The 8,554-nt window shown below is 46.7% G+C and overlaps 1 protein-coding gene, 1 long non-coding RNA gene and 1 other non-coding gene across 6 annotated transcripts in view; all 3 read left to right on the top strand.

Moving 5' to 3' along the window:
- The first annotated feature begins 63 nt into the window (after positions 1-63).
- Positions 64-135, top strand: trnaq-cug (transfer RNA glutamine (anticodon CUG)). The gene has a single exon. It is a non-coding gene; the product is annotated as a tRNA-Gln (tRNA).
- Positions 136-365: 230 nt separating this feature from the next.
- LOC148831322 (uncharacterized) lies at positions 366-2,740 on the top strand. The gene is made up of 2 exons (XR_016091326.1): positions 366-488; positions 1,686-2,740. It is a non-coding gene; the product is annotated as an uncharacterized LOC148831322 (long non-coding RNA).
- A 4,523-nt stretch (positions 2,741-7,263) lies between these two features.
- dennd4a (DENN domain containing 4A) overlaps positions 7,264-8,554 on the top strand; it is a 54,005-nt gene continuing 52,714 nt past the window's right edge. For all 4 annotated transcript variants that reach the window (XM_088921914.1, XM_088921912.1, XM_088921913.1 and 1 more), the window contains exon 1: positions 7,264-7,448. The gene's annotated coding sequence lies outside the window, so the exon portion shown is untranslated. The remainder of the gene's footprint in view (positions 7,449-8,554) is intronic.

The following is an 8,554-nucleotide window of genomic DNA, read 5'->3' as shown; positions in this document are numbered from 1 at the left end:
AATTAACGACGGTGTCATTGCTCAGATTGTCTTAGGCTCATGCAAGGGGCGTTGTGCATAGGAGGTTCCATGGTGTAATGGTTAGCACTCTGGACTCTGAATCCAGCGATCCGAGTTCAAATCTCGGTGGAACCTGACTTTTTTTTCCTAATTCTTTAAATAACAGCACAGTAAAATAGCTGGCATGCTGTCCTCGTTTATACATCGAGGATACGCGAAATTGTTAAATAAAAACGTTTAAATTGAATATTTTTACTACTAGACGAGCGGAAATTCAATATCGTGTCAACAGATGGCAGTAAAGGCAATGTAGCTGTGACTCGGGGGGGGGGCAGGTTCTATACTCCATTTTGCACCAATCAGACAGGAAAAACGGGAGCCCCACCGTGCGAAGATGGCGGGGTTCGAGCGGAGGGTTCCGGTGGGTCTAGCTTCAGCGCGGCGGTTCGCTGAGATGCAGAAAACGAGCTGCAGAAAGTCAGTCAGCAGTGAGTAGCGCCGGTCCTGGTGTTGCATTGTATGCAACAGCGGAATGCGCATGTATCCTCCCTTTTAGATTGTAAAACTTGTGTCTTTTCCGTTTTTATTGCACTCCCTCACGCTGTCTTCTGTCCTCGTTGTACTGTCTACCAGGTTAATACGCTTACAGACCTCCGACTGTTGTGAACGCAGTTCTACAAGGAGCCTGTAAAGATGACCCAGTTTGTATTAAGGCAAGAAGGAACGGCAGGCCTGTTTACAATAAAAAGTATGAATCCAGCAGGAGGCAGTAGTAAGATTGGCACGGAAACCTCAAACTTCATTAGAAAAGTCTTAACTATAATGTTGTTCCTGAAGTGCCCAGCGCATAACCCCAGTGTGTTACAATTCTCCAGGTAGCCACAGCGGTTTCTGTGACACTGCCCTGTACTGTTCGGAGGGTTACTGCTGTAACGGAATGCAAACTCATCAAGACGCGGCGTCCATCCGGCATTTTTTGCTCCAAGAGCATTGGACCCTAAAATATTCTGATTTTGTGTCCGTGTCAGTTCTCAAGTTCGCCGGTCGCAACCCAGCGGTGAAAAAAAAAAATCTGACACAAATGAAATCGAATGAAAAGTTGTACTAAAACTGACTACATAACCATATCATGATAAATATTTATGAAGAATTTACAGGATTGTATTAATGAATACAGAGCCTTACAACGTAAGGATACCCTAAACGTAAAGGAAGTGTCCCAGACGTCAGTGAGACAGTTTCAGGCACTGTATAAGGCACTTCAGAAAGGGATAACTTTTTCAATTAAGAAGTTAAAGGAAGGAGGATTGCTTTAAAGAAAGAATGTATTGCCTCGCAGAGTAACTGTACACACACTTCATAGATGACTCTGACAACATCTTAAAGTTTTTCTCTGCCGCTATCTTGTTAATTTTAAAAAGCAGAATTGACTTGCCTTTGGAATGGGTTACCTTTTTAAGACTAACCTTCTCAACTCTGGGTGAATACCAGACTTCTGCATGAGCTCCTGTCACGGTTTGATGCTCAGGGCCGTGCACCAGACCCTAGACGCTCTCGTGTCATAAATACCTCTCCACCTGTGTGGCCGGGGGGCTCACTGCAATGTGACGTGTGAGGGCTGTGTCATGTCTGGGAGAAAGCGGCAGTGAGCTGCTGATGAAACAGGCCCTTGTCTCTCCTTGTAGGTTCATCTTCTCCTGCTGTACCACCCCACCTGGCCAGTTTGGGTCAAAGGTCAAAGGGCGGGTAAGATGGAAGCCAAGCAGCAGTGGGAAATGGGGACTCAGAACCGGTCATATCAGAAGGCCCGGCCCAGCCCGGCCCGCACCACAGGTGGGCTCCAGCTGCCAGGAGCCACAAAAGAGTTTGGAGGGCAGAGGCGACAGGCACTCACGGTGCCACACTGACTGAGAGGGCAACACTGACTGCCTGCCCGCCCACCCGTCTGCCTCTCCTGCACCTGCGAAGGACTGTACCGCCAAGAGCCAGGCCGTCTCCAAGCACTCCTGCCCCGCTGGCCGGAGGCGCAGGTCAGCAGCGTCGGCCTCGCGTGGGCTCCCAGCAGAGGCGCAGGACCTGCGGGCACTCGACCCGGCCGCCGGCTGGCACTGGAAAGGCTTTGAGCCCAGGAACCCGATGGGCCAAACGGCCTTCTCTTGCCGGTCACCTCCCCAGTGCGGCAGAGGGTGTGCAGCTTGCCATACAGAAACAGCGGCTCCCAGCACCTCAGGGTTGCCGTTGGTTGTCGTCTTACTCAGGTTGAGCTGAGGAAACCTTACAGCTGGCAAGGCATGATTTCACTCACCGCTGCCAGAAACCGTCCCTATCACGATTCCGCGTGATTTGAACGTAGCGTGTGTTGTATGTGAGATACCGTGTTTTGAACTTATAGAGTGTCGGCCTGCGGAGATGAACACAGCGAGCTGGTAGACTGCAGCGCAGACATCATTACGACCTTGTGAGCTGGGTTGGGGTCACAGAAAGCATGTAACTGGGGACTGGCTCAGTACCACCAATGGTGTAGATCTCTGTTTTGTTTGAAGGAGTCTGGATACAGTGGGCAGATTCTGCACATTAGTATTCAGTGTGAGCAGGTCAGGGCAGGTTTGGGTCTCAGTTCGCTATCCCCCTGGGGTTACAGAGGGGAAACTGCAAATAAAAAAATAAACTTTTAAGCTGTGGATGAACAAATTGCATATATGCTTCAGTGATCTCCATATTAAAGTCTGTATTTACTTTTTTTTGTCCATGTTGTTTTTTGTATGTAGAAATATTTCATCACCCAACTTTGTACTTCTGACCTGGGGAGCTATAACTCAATAATCTCACTCAAGAATAGAGAGTGCTACCTTGTCTGATGCGCCACACTGAACTCTTCGCTTTTCTACAGCTTCTTCACACTGAGAAGAGCGCTGCTTTTGTCAACATTGTCCGTGTCCACTAGGTGGCAGACTTGCCGCTTTCTTTCCAAGTTGTGACACTTGATCAACACATAAGGTCAGCTATTTGTAAGGGTGGGAAATGTGTCCTTGCGGTTGTCATTGTACGTGAATAGAAAATGTTACAGTGTCTTAAAAACACAGCCTGGTATATCAAGTACTGGGGCTAATCACAAAAAATGACTGTAGAAAGCAGGGTTGTGGGTTCAGTTGTCTGATGCAGTTAAAAACTATTGAAATAATCTATGGAAGTTTTTATTTCTCAGTGCTGCATGAGATGCAAAGTATTTTTTGATTAATGATCTGTATATTCCTCATCTGTTGTTAGTGCTTAAAAATCCTCTATTTTCTAATTAATTTTTTACTTGCTATTTTAATGGTGATATAACTTATTTTAACATGTAACAACACAAGGTAGATAAGAGATTAAGATTACTTTATTAGCCATATACAGTTCCTTGCATTAGGATTGCTCTCCATGAGACACAGACACACAGAGAGAAGCCTGGGCTGAGAGCACAGGGTCAGCGTGTACAGCACCCCTGGAGCAGTTGGGGTTAAGGGCCTTGCTCAGGGGCCCCAATGGGGTAGGATTTCTCTGCCAGGATTTGAACCAGCAACCTTCCAGCCACAGGCACAGATCCTTAGCCACAGAGCCACCACTCCACCCCAGGTACCTATTGCATAAAATGTCCACACCATCTTGTACATAAACCCAGTAACCCACCATGAATAAAATGTAATCTAAAGCATGGTGCTATCGTTGTAAATTAAATCAATTTTACAGCTCTTTTTCCAAGACACCTCTGTACAAACCCAGGAAAAAATAGCAGTTCTTTTTCTTCACAGACTTGAAGAGAGCAGACAAAATATTCTGAGCGGGAGTGTTTTGCAGTGTATGCTGATAGGAAGATCTATGGGAGTGAAGGACTTGGATATTTTGCTCTTCGGAGAGCGAGGGGGAGAGAGCTCAGTGGTGCCTCTCAGTGACTCTAAAAACAGGCCGCATCCGCTAGTGTGAAAATTTCGCCTTGTGACTTTGGAAAATAACGGATTTCGGAAAAGTTATTTCCTAAAGTATGTTGGAAGCCATGATCCCACCTGCTACAGAAGATATTAAAAGTGTGAAAATGATGGGCCTTGAGGGGGAAATTATTTTCTAAATATTATTTTTCTAAATTATTTTCTAAATATTATTTTTCTAAAATATTAGAAAATATATTTTCTGTAGAAAATAATTACTCTACTACAACAAATGGAAGGCACGGTACTCTGGTAATGCACATACTTTTTTCTTCTATTGCTGTCAAATTGGAGGAAATTTCCTCCACAAAACCTTGATCCATCCATTTCCTAATTGCTTATTCCAGTTTGGAGTCACGGAGCCTATCTCGGCAAGCAACAGGCACAAGGCAGGGTACAGCCAGTCTATCGCAGGGCACAGAACTGGTACAACAAGCACACACCAGGGACACTTTTGCCAAAATTCAGTTAAGGCTCCAGTATGTCTTGGACTGTGGAAGGAAACCCACACGAACATGAAGAGAGCAGCGGGACTCCACACAGGGGTTCTTTATCATTTAAGAGACAGTCAGGGATCAATTTGTGACTTGCGTTTTGGGACAGGGTGGTACTGTCTCTGCCAGAGAGCTGGAAATTGCTGCCCTGTGCTCCAAGTCATAACCTCTCTGCCACTGAGAACCTCCAGCTGGAGACTTGTGTATCAAAAAATAGAAGTGTATTCTCGTGCAGCACTGGGTTCACAGCAGGACCGTGAGGCTAAGGTGATTGATCTTCTATTTTAAATTTATAAGAAAATTCAAAAGCTTTGGTATATACCTATTACTGCAGGCTTGAACAATTGTTTGCACAGTTTACTGTTTGATGAAGAAGCTAACATCCCAGGTCAGCCGGGTTTCACAGTGACTGTCGTAAGCACATGTAGTAGCCCGAAGGAGAAGGATACCCTTCCCAACAGCTGCGTGGAAAATAACTCTTTCACAGAGTATAGTATTCCCTCGCCCTGTCGTGATCGCTTGGCTCGCCTGACGCACGAGAGCCAGGAAGTGCAGAGCTGAGACGTCAAGCCGAAAGCTCTTGATTTCAGGAAACCTCCTTAGTGAAATAGGAAGGTAGTTTCCTCCATACAGTGATACCATCGTCTTGACATCGTCAAGTCCTGTCTTTCTCTCTCCGGAATCTATGGAGGATCTGCATGTTAATTCGGCTCTTAAATCGGTCTCAGATCTCGGTACCTCTCCTATTCCTTTAGGCATTGTGAAATACGGGACACATATGGTTTGCACTTTGCTAGAAGTCTGCTTTGAAAAGCAGATGTTAACAGAAAGGTCCGCGAGGCCCAGAGTTCTGCACCTCAACCAGGGTGACTGGGCAGTGTTGATGGTGCCTCTCACGCCCTTCAGACATCCGCCAAGACCTCTGACAAACTCACGAAGCAGAGTCCGGGGATATTCCGAATGAACGTCCATGAACGTCCTGTGTGAGAAACCGTATATTTTTTCCACTTTTAAACTGGCAGCAATTACGTGGTCGACTTAGCGCTCCAAATGTGACTTTTATGGTTGACCATGCAAAGAAATGTGGAATGCCATTATGGTCATAAGTCATAAATCTTTACGTCCTTTAGTGCGTGCATAAAAGTTAACAGATGTGTTTTTCTTTAGCGGTGGGATGTGATGACGTTGCAAGCAGTTGAGCTCAGCGCCTCAGAGCAATTCGGCAAATGGTCTTAATTATAAAACAGTCATTATATGCTGCCAAAATAACTTTTATTTTTGCAAAAACTGTTCATTCAGGGTTTTTTTTTATAAGTATAGCTCAAACCTGATTGCAATTTCCAGCCAGTCTCGCACACTGTTGGTGTCTGGAGTCTGTGCACGGCTAGCGCCGGGCTGTGTGTCTGAGGGAGAGACACCACAACAGGTCGTATGTGGAGAGATCAGGAAGAATTATATTTCACTTCATCAAAACATCAAACTGAAAATAAAGAACACGAAAACTACGATCATGCTGTTGCCATAAATATTCTGTGTCGTCCTAATATTGATGGGCAGCGACTTGCTACCTGTATGTCACTCCCCCCCCCCAGAGGAGTGTGCTAGGCTCAGCGGTTTGCAGGATGCTTTGCCAGTCCATGTGCCAGTCAAGTCCTGGCGCTGGACCGGGTGGCTGTGGAGAATCCGCGCCGCGCGCCGCTCCCCCGGGGGCTGAGGGGTGCCACGGGCTGCACGGCCGCCTTCCTCCTCGACTCCAGCCTCTGACCAGGCATGGAAAGAGACCAAGTGTTAACGGTGATCACACGAGGAGATGGCGTTTCCATCTTAAAACACGACGGGGAGAATAGGAATAACGACTGTGATGCCGTTTTCCATTTCCTTTCCACCCTGGGATGGTTTTAGCAGTAAGGAATAAGCCGAGAACATCACTACCGAGTTTGGGAAAACTGCTCGTCCACCTATATAATAATAATAAAGCCCAGTTCATACACCTTGCAGGGTCTTCACAATCCCTCACTGAACAAACACATCTGTAAGTTTAGGAGTGTTTATCCACCTTTTTTTCTACTCAACAACGGCGTCGTGTTCCCAGTTCGTTACTTTTGAGATTCATAATACCTCATTTAGAGACCAGGTGACAGACCTGCCCTGGATGGAGGTGCGCGGTTTTGGGGGACCAGCTGTGGTGTCCTGCCTATCAGACTACATTTATTCAGCTATATTTATTTCTGGGTCGGGCTCCCCTTTTTGTTCTCCTTATACAGTTTATACTGTAGCAAGTGTTTTATTTTTGTCGAAAAAATGAATCTGGAATTATTTAAAATACCCTTTTGCAACTCGATAAAAGAGAATGATGTCTAGAAAAAATGTACTTTTTTTTACGAATGTAGTCTTGCTCGACAGCAAATGGGCATGGTGATTTTCAGAGGTTTATTGCTCTACTATCGAATACGCTCCTCGTTTTCGGCGCTTTAAGGAACTGTAACCCGCCGTTACAAAACCTTAAGTAACTAAGCTATACACGACCTATACAGGTGTCTGTAGAGACGTTCCCATTCACCTTTGTTTTCGTATGGGACGTCGCCACTGCGAAGTAATTTGGGTTTGGACGGAGTTGAGGAAAGACGCTGGGACTTATTTGAAGTTCTCAGACACTCGGAAGGTTGCTCCAATACTCGCTGTACGACACGACGATTAAAACACGTCGAAGCACGGAAGCACTTCAACACGCTGCCTCTAGGACCGCGCGCGGACTCCCGCCACACGCGGAGCCCGTCACAAGAGGCCGCGCGCCTCGGATTGCCATCACAACCAAGATGGCGAACAGAGGAGTCGGTTCGCCTTTAAGATGAGCTGGAATTAATTAGGCGGCATCGAACTGAAAATAAACAATTCAGTAAATGTATGGGAAAAAACCCGATAATGAAACATCAGTGGAGTCAAACCTCTCTCCCTACCTAAGAGGATACGAGACCTTGTTTTTTCCGGTGATGTAAGTAGACGATAACCGGTTTTTTTTTTTCCCTCTCGTAACGAGAAAGCCCGTCTCCTGTGTGTAGCCGCTGTGTTGATGTAGCGTGTTGAGCTGTCAGTGTCGGTCTGTGTCCGCTTGTCAGTATTGCCATTCCGGTACGCCGTCACGCAATCAGGCTAGGGAACTGGGGAGAAAAAAGAAAGAGAGAGGTATTTTTTATTCCTTAATCTGAAATGTAGCCTTAGTTTAAATCCCCTCCTGAAATGAATGGGACGCGTTTGGGGATTCAGCTGTCTACCACATCTCTGCCCACAGCAGACACCGGCTTCGAGCTGAAGAACAGAATTAAATCGGTTAAAAGGAATTAAAAGGAATCGGTTTCATCCTGCTATTCTTAGTGAAGAGAGTACGGTATTTTTTTCAGTTTACAGAGTTTTTTTTTTAAATGTACCATTATTTTCTAGGTAGACAAAATGCTGTGTGTGAAGTCTTTCGCCTATGAACACGAGGTCGGAGAAGTTAATGACTCGTTACTGTAGCTGAATCGTAAATACTGTATTTTAATATGTCCACACGTGACAGCTGGGATCGCTAACGGACGGCATAGCTGGTTTGCCCGTGAGCTGGTTTGGACCGCGTCGCTGGGTGGCTTTCGCTGAAGTTGACACCGGAGTAATCGGCCCTAGCAGTGTAAATCCACAGGCAGTAATTATTGTCTCGGCTTTCAAAATAGTTCAGCGTGTTAGGAGGGAGATCATTTCCGTAGGGCTATTTGTGACGGGGCTGGGAGGCGCTCGCCATATGCCGGGGCAGGCGCTCGAGCCGCGCAAGCAGCGCGAGCAGATGGCCGCGGAGCGCGGCGGAGCTGCCTGCCCAGCACGGCCGGGCACGTCGGGGCTCCTCCGACTGGAGCTGCGTCTTTAGCTTCGTTTGTAATTATTTTCCGCCGTCCGACGGTCGTGATTTAGAATCAGCCGAGCGGCACTGTGCCGGAGTTTGCTCGTTCCTTCCTATGGGCGAGCGGGGGGGGAGATTTGGCAGTCAGTTCAGGAGTTATTTCGAGTAATGTCAAGGCTAGCATCAGGTCTCGACTCACAGAGCCTAATTAAGGTCCAGGCTGTAGA

The sequence above is a fragment of the Atractosteus spatula genome, chromosome 7 (assembly GCF_055471065.1).
Source record: "Atractosteus spatula isolate fAtrSpa1 chromosome 7, fAtrSpa1.hap1, whole genome shotgun sequence".
NCBI lineage: Eukaryota > Metazoa > Chordata > Actinopteri > Semionotiformes > Lepisosteidae > Atractosteus > Atractosteus spatula.
The sequence above is the reverse complement of the archived record's forward strand: the minus strand, read 5'-3'. Positions and strand labels throughout refer to the sequence as shown.